The sequence below is a fragment of the Gossypium hirsutum genome, chromosome A03 (assembly GCF_007990345.1).
Source record: "Gossypium hirsutum isolate 1008001.06 chromosome A03, Gossypium_hirsutum_v2.1, whole genome shotgun sequence".
Classification (NCBI taxonomy): domain Eukaryota; kingdom Viridiplantae; phylum Streptophyta; class Magnoliopsida; order Malvales; family Malvaceae; genus Gossypium; species Gossypium hirsutum.
This window is the reverse complement of record NC_053426.1, coordinates 113,596,530-113,608,413: the sequence shown is the minus strand read 5'-3', so window position 1 is coordinate 113,608,413 and position 11,884 is coordinate 113,596,530. Positions and strand designations below refer to the sequence as shown.

General features: G+C 37.5%; 1 pseudogene; it reads right to left on the bottom strand.

Moving 5' to 3' along the window:
• Positions 1–442: 442 nt before the first annotated feature.
• LOC107938486 (potassium transporter 11-like) lies at positions 443–4,794 on the bottom strand (annotated as a pseudogene).
• Between the last annotated feature and the right edge of the window lie 7,090 nt (positions 4,795–11,884).

Sequence of the window (11,884 nt, the reverse complement as noted above, 5' to 3'; positions counted from 1 at the left end):
ATATAATACTACTATTCAAATTCATTAATATATATTCCACCTTGCGTATGCAATGTATTATGTTATCATAAGTGTTTTTATTTTTATTTTTATCTTTTTACATTTTATACATTAAAATACAAATTTAATAATATTAATAATATTTGAACTCGCAATAAATTTTAAATTTATTATTTCTAACTAAAACATCATCTAATTTTATCAGGAGAACCATCAATGGCAAAAAAAAAAAAAACAACTTTACACCCTACTTACATTTAAAAATAATGGCCTGACAAAGCAAGTTATATATTAAGATTTTCAACCTTTATTCCTTAATGGATTTATAGAACTAGAGGATGAATTAAACTCTTCAGGAGATATATTGATAAATAAAAATAAAATAAAATTCCTTGAGAAATTCAAACGCAAAGCGAATTCCAAATAAAAAAAAATGTTTATTTATGCTGGCATACATATATATAAATATAGATGTTAAAGTAAAAATAGAAAAAGAGTAGCTTACATATAAATAATTTGTCCTACGTTCAACAGACTCTCGCGAGGAACATTAAAAATCGCACTATTTTCCCTACATATCTTCCTAAGAAAAGCATAAATATAATCAATAGCTATTCTCTTGTAAAATCTAGCATCCTTTCTTGCCCTCACCATAGTAGTTCCAAGAATGTGCACCACCCCTGCCTCCCTACACCCGTTGAGGAATTCTAACTCATCCATCTCCGTCTGGCTTCTACTTATTTGTCCCATATTCATATATGACACCACTGCGGTATTAACACTGGAGGAGACCATGGTGTTCCCCCACTCATTGCCGTCTCTAGAGTGCTCGCTCGGGCTCAGACCAGCTATATTCTTCTGAATCCGAACACCCTTCCATCATCGACTCCAGCCGCACAAACAAGAATAGGTTATCAAACAGCTTTTTCTCAAAATCATCGTCTTTCTTGTGAAGGTCTTTGTACCCATACCTAGCTATACAACGGAACATGTGGAAGTTCTTGGGTCCAACCCGCTTTACAAAAAACCTCTCTTCTTCCGGAACAGTGTAGACGGGAAGGTACTTGACACACACGAAAACAAGCACCGAATGGATGGCTGGTAGGTTGGTGATGAAGTGGGAAAATATGTGGGGTACGCCACTTGCTAGCTCTGTGTACACTAGTCCCGTTCCCGGAACCCGTACTAGTCCCAAACTAGGTCCAAGCCCAAGAATCCATGCCATTGAAACCTTACCATGCATCTGTAACTCATATCGTTTCACTGTTCCGTAATGCCACACATACATGATCAGCAGAAAGGCTGATGCAATAACAAGGGGAACCCACCCTCCTTGATCCATCTTGAACAGTACTGCAGAGAAGTATGTGCACTCTACTACCAAGGACAAGCCTGTGAACAGGATCACAATAATCCAATGGCTGCGCCACACCAGTATCATGATTAAAGTCATAAGTACGTGGTTACCAACATCACGAGCACCACAGCTGTCCCTGCAGTAACATATTCAGTCAGCTGCACCATCCATGCACTATGAAACTTGGATAAATATAAATAAGCATAAACTTACCATAAGCATTTGCAATTTGGCTTTGGTTCTTGAATCCAGCAGTAACAAAAATGCATAGGACCATGAGGATCCAATTAATATCTGGAACATATATCTGCCCAAGGAAATTCTTTGACGTATGCACAACCTTCACTCGTGGAAATCAACCATGTGCAAGGGCTTGCTTAACAATTGAATATGTTGCTGATATGGCGGCCTGACTTGCAACTATAGCAGCAAGAGTAGCAATAACAAAAACAGGCCAATATATGCAACCTGCAGTTGAGAGAAAAGAAAAAAAGGACAAACAAAAGATAGTATAGGTAGGAGCAAGGCTTACTAATTACATTTTAGTCTGCAGGATACATATATTTATTTTCAAAGTTACATATCAGACACAAGAATTATAATCACCAACCTGGGATAGAGCGATAAAATGGATCAATCACATGGTCACCTTTATTAAAGAGGTAGGCTGCTTGTCCAGAATACGCTAGGAGCAGGCAAGGGAATACAACTACAGTAAAAGCAAGCTGCACAGCCGAAACTGGAAAATGGGCTAGATCAGCAAAAAGCGCCTCCGTACCTGTAACAATTCATCGGTCACCAGTTCACTGAACTTTGAAACTGATAACTAAAAGAAAATAGCTACGCTACTGATAGTCAATTTACCTGTTATACTAAGCATAATCCCCCCAAGGGAGGTCCACCCATCCCTCCGTCTCCTCTTAAAATATCGGAATATGTATACAGGTGAAAACGCTTTCAAAACACTGCTTCCGTATTTCCAAATATTATATGCGCCAATGCCTCCGATCGTAATAAACCAAAGGAGCACAATCGGGGCAAAGAGCCAGCTAACTTTATCCGTACCATAGTGTTGCATGCTAAACAGACCTACTAATATTACCACAGCGACAACCAAAATAACACCTGCACAAGGGAAGAAGAATAGACTTAATAGAAAGATAGACAAAAATTATAGGAAAAGGCTAGAATAAGAAAAAGAATAGTGTGTATGGAAGGGTAGGAAGACACCATTGCTCATGCGTGGATGGGCCACCTTGAGGCCTCCAGATGCTGAAAGAACTGCCAAACACAGCAGACATCAGTTGAGGAAGGAGATATACAAGTGTATTGACGTTAGGATATCAATATGTTACACGGTTTCCATTGTTGATTACACTTGAACATACAAGGAAGAGGAAGAAGCTAACAAAGAGTGGTGAAGGCAGATACTTCTATACGGGTCCTTGGAGGTTAAGCATGAAGGATTAGAAGCAAAATACCTGATATTGCGGGAGTGAGTATTCCATCGCCAATGACATTGCATGTACCGAACAGGACAAGAATCAGAAGCGCATTCTTCCTGTATGTATCTTTCTCCAGCCATCTCTTTGTTTTAGCAGCAAATGATTTTTCATGAATTAATGTACAACAACTATAAGTTGTAAGCTCCTCATCGGTCCTGTGTTGATCAGGAATGTTTTTTACGTTTGCATGTCTACAAAGAAAGAATATAGAGCAAATGTTCCACCTGCACGACAAACAGGATCATCATCATATCTCAGATTACAAGGTATACATCCTCATTCACTAATATCAGCTCACCTTGACCGTTGTCATTTGCTTTACACACAACAAACACATACTTGAGGAGCGGGATAAGTGTGAGGGAGTATATGATCAATGAAAGAGCTCCAACAACATCCTCTGGATCTACAATTTCCTCAGGAAATGTATTGTAGAAAACATAGAGGGGAGAAGTGCCCAAGTCACCATAAACCACTCCAAGACTTTGGAAAGCAAGCCGCAGCAGCAATAATGAGATGTTTGCTATAGAATTTGAAACCATGTCAGAATAATCCAATTCCAAACAACTATATGCATTCATTTACTAAAAACTCGATTTAATACCTTCTCCGTATACATGTTTTTCAGCCTCCCAGCCTCCTCCTCAATTGACCGATCAAACTGCTGATCCAAATCCCACATTCTTCCCTTGTTGTTGTCACCATCTTCATCAACCTCCGTCCTTGAACCCATCTCCATATTCTATCAATCTACTTCTCTCCTTACTTCAACATCCACTGGAATATTAGTAGATGCCCAGACAACTTTATTTTACAGCAAATGAGTCCTACCCTCTCCAACCCAATCTTTACTTGAAATCCATGCCCAAGCCGACTCAGAATTAGAAACTTGAAACTCAATGAAAACCATCAATCCATATATATGAAAAAATGGCTGGCCAAAATTCAATAACTAGTGACCAAATATGCGACAACTTAAAAGCTTAGCTTTAGATCAAGTATATGCTAGAAACGAACCAAAAACTAAAGCAACAATTTCATGACAACATGCTCAATACATACCAAAAATGAATAAACAGTAGGTTAATCCGCAGCAATCAAATGAAGGAAAGAGCAGCTCCAGGGATACCTGAACAAGCGAAACAAACAAAAAAAAACATAAATGAATTATGTAAATTAGCTGACGGGTCCTTGTTTACATTATTAATCACTGCAAGAGACTCCCTAAGGAACATCCACTGTCCACAACAAACCCGACCCAAAGTCAAAACTATCATGCATGCATACGCCCTTTGAACCACAACTGGTTCTAATATAAACGAAAATCCAATTACGTTTTGCCTTGAACAACTCTAACGCAAAATACTGGAGATTCTGTCTGTTTACTTTTCTTTCTTACTGCCATAAATATGTAGTTGACAGCTAAAATTATATTCCTTGAAAACTCAAACAGAACACAACACACCCATACTTTTATATATATAAAATTCTTGAGTTTATGAAAAAAATGGATTTTTTTCCCCTTCCAATCCCAGATTTAACACAAAACAATCAAATATATATATATAAATAAAACAAGTAATTTTGATTTGGCTTTTAATCAAGCAAACTAGGCAAAAGAAAGAAAAGAAGGTGGTATAATTGGATGACAAAATCTGAATTGAAGAGACTTACTTGAAGATATTGTAAGACGAGTCAGCCACTCTCCAAGATCTCTGATGCTGAATGCAACCTTTTGTACATAAAAATGATTCCTAATTTGTGTTGATCTGAGTTTTGATGTTGTTATTTGTTTTGCAAATTAATCGGTGGCTCCTCCTTCCCAACTCCAATTAACTAAAAATAAATATGTTCCCTTAACTCACCACCTACTATACCCTTTGACCTTATAAATCACATTATAAAAACCTTGCGTTACAAATTAAAAGATCATATAAATATTGGCTTAACATAAATTTAAAAGATAGAAACCAATTCTTTTGGCCCAAAAGCTGTATTTATTCATTAAAGATGGATCATTGATCAAATTTTAACATTTCTCTTCAAAATATTATAGATAAAATTAGAAAAATGATCAGCCTGAAGTCTCGAGAAAATCATCTTTTTCGATTCATCATTTTTGGATTTTCTTAAAATCTTATTATTAATTATTTTAGTATAAATATGATGTTTAAAATTTTAAAAAAGTATGCGCTACGTAGTGAAGATTTAGATTAGCATATATGTCATTGTCATGTATGAACCTTGGCATTATAATTTCAACAATTCATTTGAATATAGAGGAGGTTTTCTGTCGACTTGTCTTTTTCTTCCCTCAATTAAAAACACATTTCTTAGTAGTTATTTCTCTTTCAGACTAGACAGTAGTTTTTGTATCCAGCCAGCCGCCTTACATATATATCATCATTGCTACCTTTTACTATATATTTTTTTTCATAATAAGACTTCAACCCTTCAATATTGAAGAAATGAAAAGAATGTGTGATTATTTACCAATAAAAAATAAATAAATAAAAAAGAGTGGGTGATCTAATCCTTGAATGACATTTTACAAAAGATAATACAACTCCATGTAGTTGCGGAATATTTTCTCCAACCTCTTAGATGCACGCAGTTTTGGGGGGTAAAGAAGGGTGGAATATGGATAAAAACCTGAGCAATTCCAGCACTGATGAATAGCGGAATTCACGATGAAATAACACTTCTAAAGGTGTTGTTATTTTTAAGTTAGCTTACTTTTTTTAGCACTGATGAATAGCGGAATTCACGATGAAATAACACTTCTAAAGGTGTTGTTATTTTTAAGTTAGCTTACTTTTTTTCGTTGATGAGCCAAAGATTGAATACTTGCAACATAAACAAAGAACTCTGAGTATTGTATGGGTGGGTTGGAGCAGTCGCGTGCCAGGGTCCTGTTAGAGTAACTAACTAAGGATTGGTTCAGTATCGGTTAGTTTTGGTAAGTCTGTTAAGCAGTTAGTCGGTTGAGAAATTCACTTGTATTTGTTATATAAGCACATATGCTGTACAAAAACAATAAGAGTGAAATATATGAATCAGTCTTCTTGATGTATACTGTTTCTCTAGAGTTTCTATTATAGTTTAACATGGTATCAGATGTCCATTGATTCCTGGTAATTTTTTTTTCTCTTCTTTCTTCATGTCTCGAGATTCAAGTCCGTCTACTGTTCACTCCAATACACAGGCCATGGCTTCTACATTTACTGATGGAGTTCTTGATACTCGGTTCTTTTGTACCAAGAAAATAAGTGTTCTCCTTGATGATAACAACTATTTGTTATGGCGTCAACAAGTTCTGCTGGCGATTAAGACCTATAAGCTTCAAGGTTTCTTGGATACTACTGCTGTTCCGCCTCCTCCGTTGCTTCCGGATGCTGATGGCGTCCTTCAAGAAAATCCAGATTTTGCTCGCTTTGAGCAACAGGATAGTGCACTAGCTTCTTGGCTTCTATCTTCAGTCAGTCAGTCGGTTCTTCCGCACCTTATTGGTAAGGACACTAGTGCTCATATATGGAATGCTATTGTTAATCTCTTTGGTAGCAAAACCACTTCTAGACTAATGTACTACAGACGAGCCTTACACTCTCAGCGTAAGGGTGATCTCCCCATGAAAGATTTCTTGCTGAAAATTAAAGGGTATTGTGATAATCTTGCCAGTTGTGGCGAAACTATTAGTGATCGTGAGCATGTTACTGCTATCCTCAATGGCCTGCCTCCTGAGTATGAATCGGTGATTACAATCATCACGGCCAGTCAAGTTTCCTATAATGCTCAGGCTGTCACCACTATGCTTCTTGATGCAGAAGCACGTCAGCAAGTTTCTGTTTTTGAGGTTCCCAGTTCAGCCAACATGGTGACACATCAACCTATTATCGATAACACTGCTCCTACACCCACTTATCGCCCATATTCCGCAGCTCGAGGGCGCGGGCGTGGTCGCGCTTCTAGTTCACGGTTTCAGTGTCAATGTGTGGGAAGCAGGGGCACCTTGTTGATCGCTGCTACTATCGTTTCGACACGTCCTACAAAAGTTCAGGCTACAGACCTCCTCCCTCGCCGCAAGCTAATATCTGTATGGTGGGTTCTGGTTCTTCTGTGGCACATTGGGTTCCGCCTACTGCTGGTTTCACTCCTCAACCAGGCTGGCATTTTCCATCTGCTTCAGCTCCTACTTGGCTCAACCCCTTTGTGGCCAATCCTTCTTCATCAGTTAGTACATCTCCTCCAGTTGTTTCTCAACCTCAAGCTCTTATTGCCACTCCTGAAACGGTCAGTGACAATGCTTGGTACCCGGATTCTGGGGTGACGCATCATCTTACCCATTCTGCTGCTGCCATGGGTGACAGCACCTCCTACAATGGTCCAGGTAAAGTATATGTTGGTAATGGAACTGCTCTCCCTGTTTTATCTACTGGTCAGTCTTCCTTACTTACTCGAACCAGACCGTTGTACATGAGATCCTTACTGCTTGTGCCTGGTATAACAAAAAATCTTTTGTCTGTCTCCAAGTTTACCAGAGATAATCAGGTGATTTTTGAGTTTCTTCCTAAACAGTGCCTAGTATGTGATCTAAAGACTGGAGAGGTACTTCTTCGAGGATCAGTACAGCACGGGTTGTATAAACTTCACTTACAAGACTTTGCTCCCAACGCCTTGACTTCAGATTCGGCTCAATGTTTTTCAGCAACTTCTACTATTCCTCTAACTGTGTGGCATGCTAGACTAGGCCACCCTTGTAATGCTACGCTTACAAAGGCATTATTGAGTTGTAATATTTCTCTTGGCACAAATAAAATGTAGTTGAATGATTAATATTTGGAGAAATAAAACAAAGAAAATGATAAAGAATATAAAGGAGAAGAGAAATAAATTTTGTATGAAAAAATTCTTTCAAATAATCTTTTATTTCAAGCACACAAAGTTAATAATTCTTCATCACATACAACTCTTTATATAGGAGTTGTAAGTGACTATTCATCTATATCACTATATGCTAGGAGTTGTGACTATTCATGCATGTGTGTATCTTTTCATATTCAAGCCTCTTAACTTTTCATCTTCAAGTCTCTTCATTATTCATATTCAAGTTTTTTCACTTTTCATATTCAAGTCTCTTCACTCTTCTAACTTTTCATAATTTATTTGTGCAAGGTTAATTTAATTATGTGCCAACAATGCCTCCCTTAAATTAAACTTGCTTTGAACTCCCAACCTTTCAACATTTTTCTTGAAGACTTGTCCACTTAGAGGCTTTGTGAAGATATCAGCCATCTGATCTTCCGTCTTGCAATATTCAACTTGAACATCACCATTATTCACTAGTTCCCTCAAGAAGTGATATCGAATGCGAATGTGTTTTGTCCTTCTATGAAGAACTGGATCTTTTGTGACCGAAATAGTAGAACTATTGTCACAAAACAAAATTGTTGACTTGCTTTGCTTCTGCTTAAGACTTTCCAAAATTCCACGTAACCAAATCAATTGACATCCTGCATAAGATGCAGCGATATATTCAGCTTCTGTAGTCGAAAGCGCCACAATTGATTGTTTCTTTGAACTCCATGAAACTGTACCACTACCAAGGTGAAAAACATAACCAGAAGTGCTTCTGCTATCATCAATGCTTCCTGCTAAATCACTATCCGTATAACCAATGAGATCAACTAATGTATTAGCTTTATAGAAAATTCCATAATCAATGGTTCCCTTCACATATCTCAATATTCTCTTGGCAGCCTCCCAGTGATTGGAGTAAGGTTTCTCCATGAATCTACTTACCAAGCTAACAGCATACACGATATCAGGCCTTGTCGAAGTCAGATACATCAACTTCCCAACCAAACTTCTGAATATGGTGGAATTGACAAGCTTTCCTTCACCCTCTTTAGATAACTTCAGACCTGTAATGCATGGAGTAGAGACTGGATTCGCATTTTCCATCATGAATTTTTTTAGAACTTCCTTTGCGTAGCTCTCTTGTGAAATAAAAATTCCTTTCTCGGATTGATGAACTTCAATGCCAAAAAAATGATGAAGTTCTCCCAAATCTGTCATCTTAAATTCTGCCATCATTGAGTGTTGAAATTCTTTCAACATCTTCACATCATTTCCTGTGAAAATAAGATCATCAACGTAGAGACTTACAACCATGAATCTTCCTTGATAATTGCATTTGATGTAGAGAGTATGCTCAAATGGAGATTTCTGGAATCCACACTTCTGAAAATAAGAATCGATGCGGCTGTACCATGCTCTGGGTGATTGCTTCAACTCGTACAAAGCTTTCTTCAACTTGTAAACTTTTTCTTCTTCTCCTTTTTTGACAAACCTTGGTGGTTGATCAACATAGACTTCTTCTTTAAGAACACCATTCAAAAACGCAGATTTTACGTCCATTTGGAACATTTTCCAATTGTTTTGGGCAGTAAGAGAAATAAGTAACCGAACTGTCTCAAGTCTTGAAACTGGAGTAAATACCTCTGTAAAATCTTCTCCTTCCTTTTGCTTGTATCCTTTTGCAACCAGTCTTGCCTTGTACTTGTTGATAGAGCCATTCGGATTCATCTTTGTCTTGTACACCCATTTGACTCCAATTGAATTCTTGTGCGGCGGTAAATCTATGAGTTCCCATGTATCATTGTTTTCAATTGAGCAAATCTCTTCTTTCATGGCTTTCCTCCATATTTCTTCTTGATATGCATCATCAAAAGAAATTGGATCTTCTCCTGCAAAGAAGGTAAAGAATACAGCATCATTTTGCACAACTTCATCCGTTACATCATATAACTCTTGGATGCTTCTCGTTTTTCGGATCGGGCTGGATGAAGAAGAATTTGATGAAGAACTTGGGGAAGCAGGAGGATTTTCTACTTGAGCATCATCTTCAGCATTCTCAATTACTGCCTCTTCTTCTTCTTCAAGTTCAAAAGGAAAATTGGCAAATTTTCTTTTTCAACTTCCATATCTTCAAACATGGAATTTTCATCAAACCGAACATCTCGGCTTATCACAATCCTCTTTGTCACCGGATTATACAACTTGTATGCCTTACTTCTTTCACTATAGCCAATGAAAATGCATTTCTCTGACTTGTCATCCAACTTGCTTCTCATTGCATCTGGAATATGACAGTAGGCAACACTCCCAAATACTCTAAGATGACTAACACTAGGCTTTATACCATACCACGCCTCATGTGGTGTGCAATTCTCCAAGCTTCTTGTCGGTGATCTGTTTATAAGATAAACTGCACAGGAAACAGCTTCAGCCCAAAATCTTCTTGATAACCTCTTCTTCTTAAGAAGACATCTAGCCATTTCCATAATTGTTCTGTTCTTTCTTTCACACACACCATTTTGCTGAGGTGTATGGCGGACTGTCATTTCATGCCGGATGCCACTATCTCGGCAATATTTCTCAAATTTTTTTGAAAAATATTCACCTCCACAATCTGTACGCAAGGTGTTAATTTTCAACCTAGTAAAGTTCTCCACTTCTTCCTAGAAATCTTTGAATCTCTGAAAAGCCTCTGATTTTTCTTTGACACAATACACCCATAACTTTCTTGAGTAATCATCAATGAAAGAGATAAAATAACGATTACCTCCTAAATATGAAACTGTCATTGGACCACAAAGATCTGAGTGAATAAGTTGCAATGGTCTTCTTGCTTTCCACGAGGATTGAGAAGGAAAAGCAATTTTGTGTTGCTTTCCAAGTTGACATGCTTCACAAACATCATCAAGCCGATCGATTTTTGGTAAACCTCTAACCATCATCTTCCTTGAAAGCATCTCTAAATTTCCATAGTTTAAATGTCCATATCTATCATGCCATAACTTTGAAATTCCTTTATGAGTACCAATAAAACAAGACATATTCTGATTTTGAAGGGTAAGAGAGAAAAGATTATTTGATGCCACTCCAACTCTAGCAACAACCTGATTTTTCTTTGATAAATAGCAAGCCATGTCTCGGAAATGAATATCATACCCCTTCTTCAAGAGATGCCCAACGCTAAGCAGATTATTTTTAAGACCAGGAACAAAATAAACTTCAGACATTTTTTCTACCCTTCCTTGCTTTGTTTTGAACTCCAACTCACCAACACCGTTAACTTTGTAAGCTTTGCCATCTCCTACTTTTACTTCTCCACAATCAGATTCAAAGAACTTCGAAAATAAATTTTTGTTACCTGTCATATGCTTGCTAGCACCACTGTCTATGTACCAGACATCATCAATCTCTCCACCATGAGATACGAGCAACAAAGTTTCTTGCTTTTGCTCTTGATTATTTTGTACTATATTAGCTTCATTTTTGTCTTCTTTTTTGTACCAGCATTCACTTGCCAAATGACCAGGTTTGCGACAATTATAACATTCAAAATAGCCACGACCTCTTCCTCTTTGATTTCCACGTCCACGTCCTCTTTGTGATCCTCTAAAATTTTGACTTTGGTTGGCTTCTTTCCATCCATTCTCCATGCTTACATCTTCACCTCTTTCACGAGCATTTGAGCCTCTTCCTCTAAAATTTCTTCCTCTTCCACGACCACGATCTCTCCCTCTTTGATTTTTAAAATCTCCCTTATTCTCATTTAGAGACAACTTTGACTGGAGTGCTTGATCTAGATCTACTTCCTTTTTCTTCTTGTTTAATCTTTCTTCATGGGCTTGCAACGAACCTGTGAGTTCATCAATAGTCATGGTACTCAAGTCCTTTGATTCTTCAATAGCAACCACAATGTAGTCAAATCTGGAATCTAAAGAACGGAGGATTTTCTCAACACCACGAATATCATCCATAGTTTCACCATTTCTTTTTAATTGATTGACTATGGACAAAACCCGTGAACAGTAATCAGAAACTGATTCTGACTCTGTTTTTTGCAATCTTTCAAACTCTCCTCGAAGAGTTTGCAACCGAACTCTTTTCACCTTTTCATCTCCTTTGAATGAATTTTGTAAAAATTCCCATGCTTGTTTTGTCGTGGTGGCAC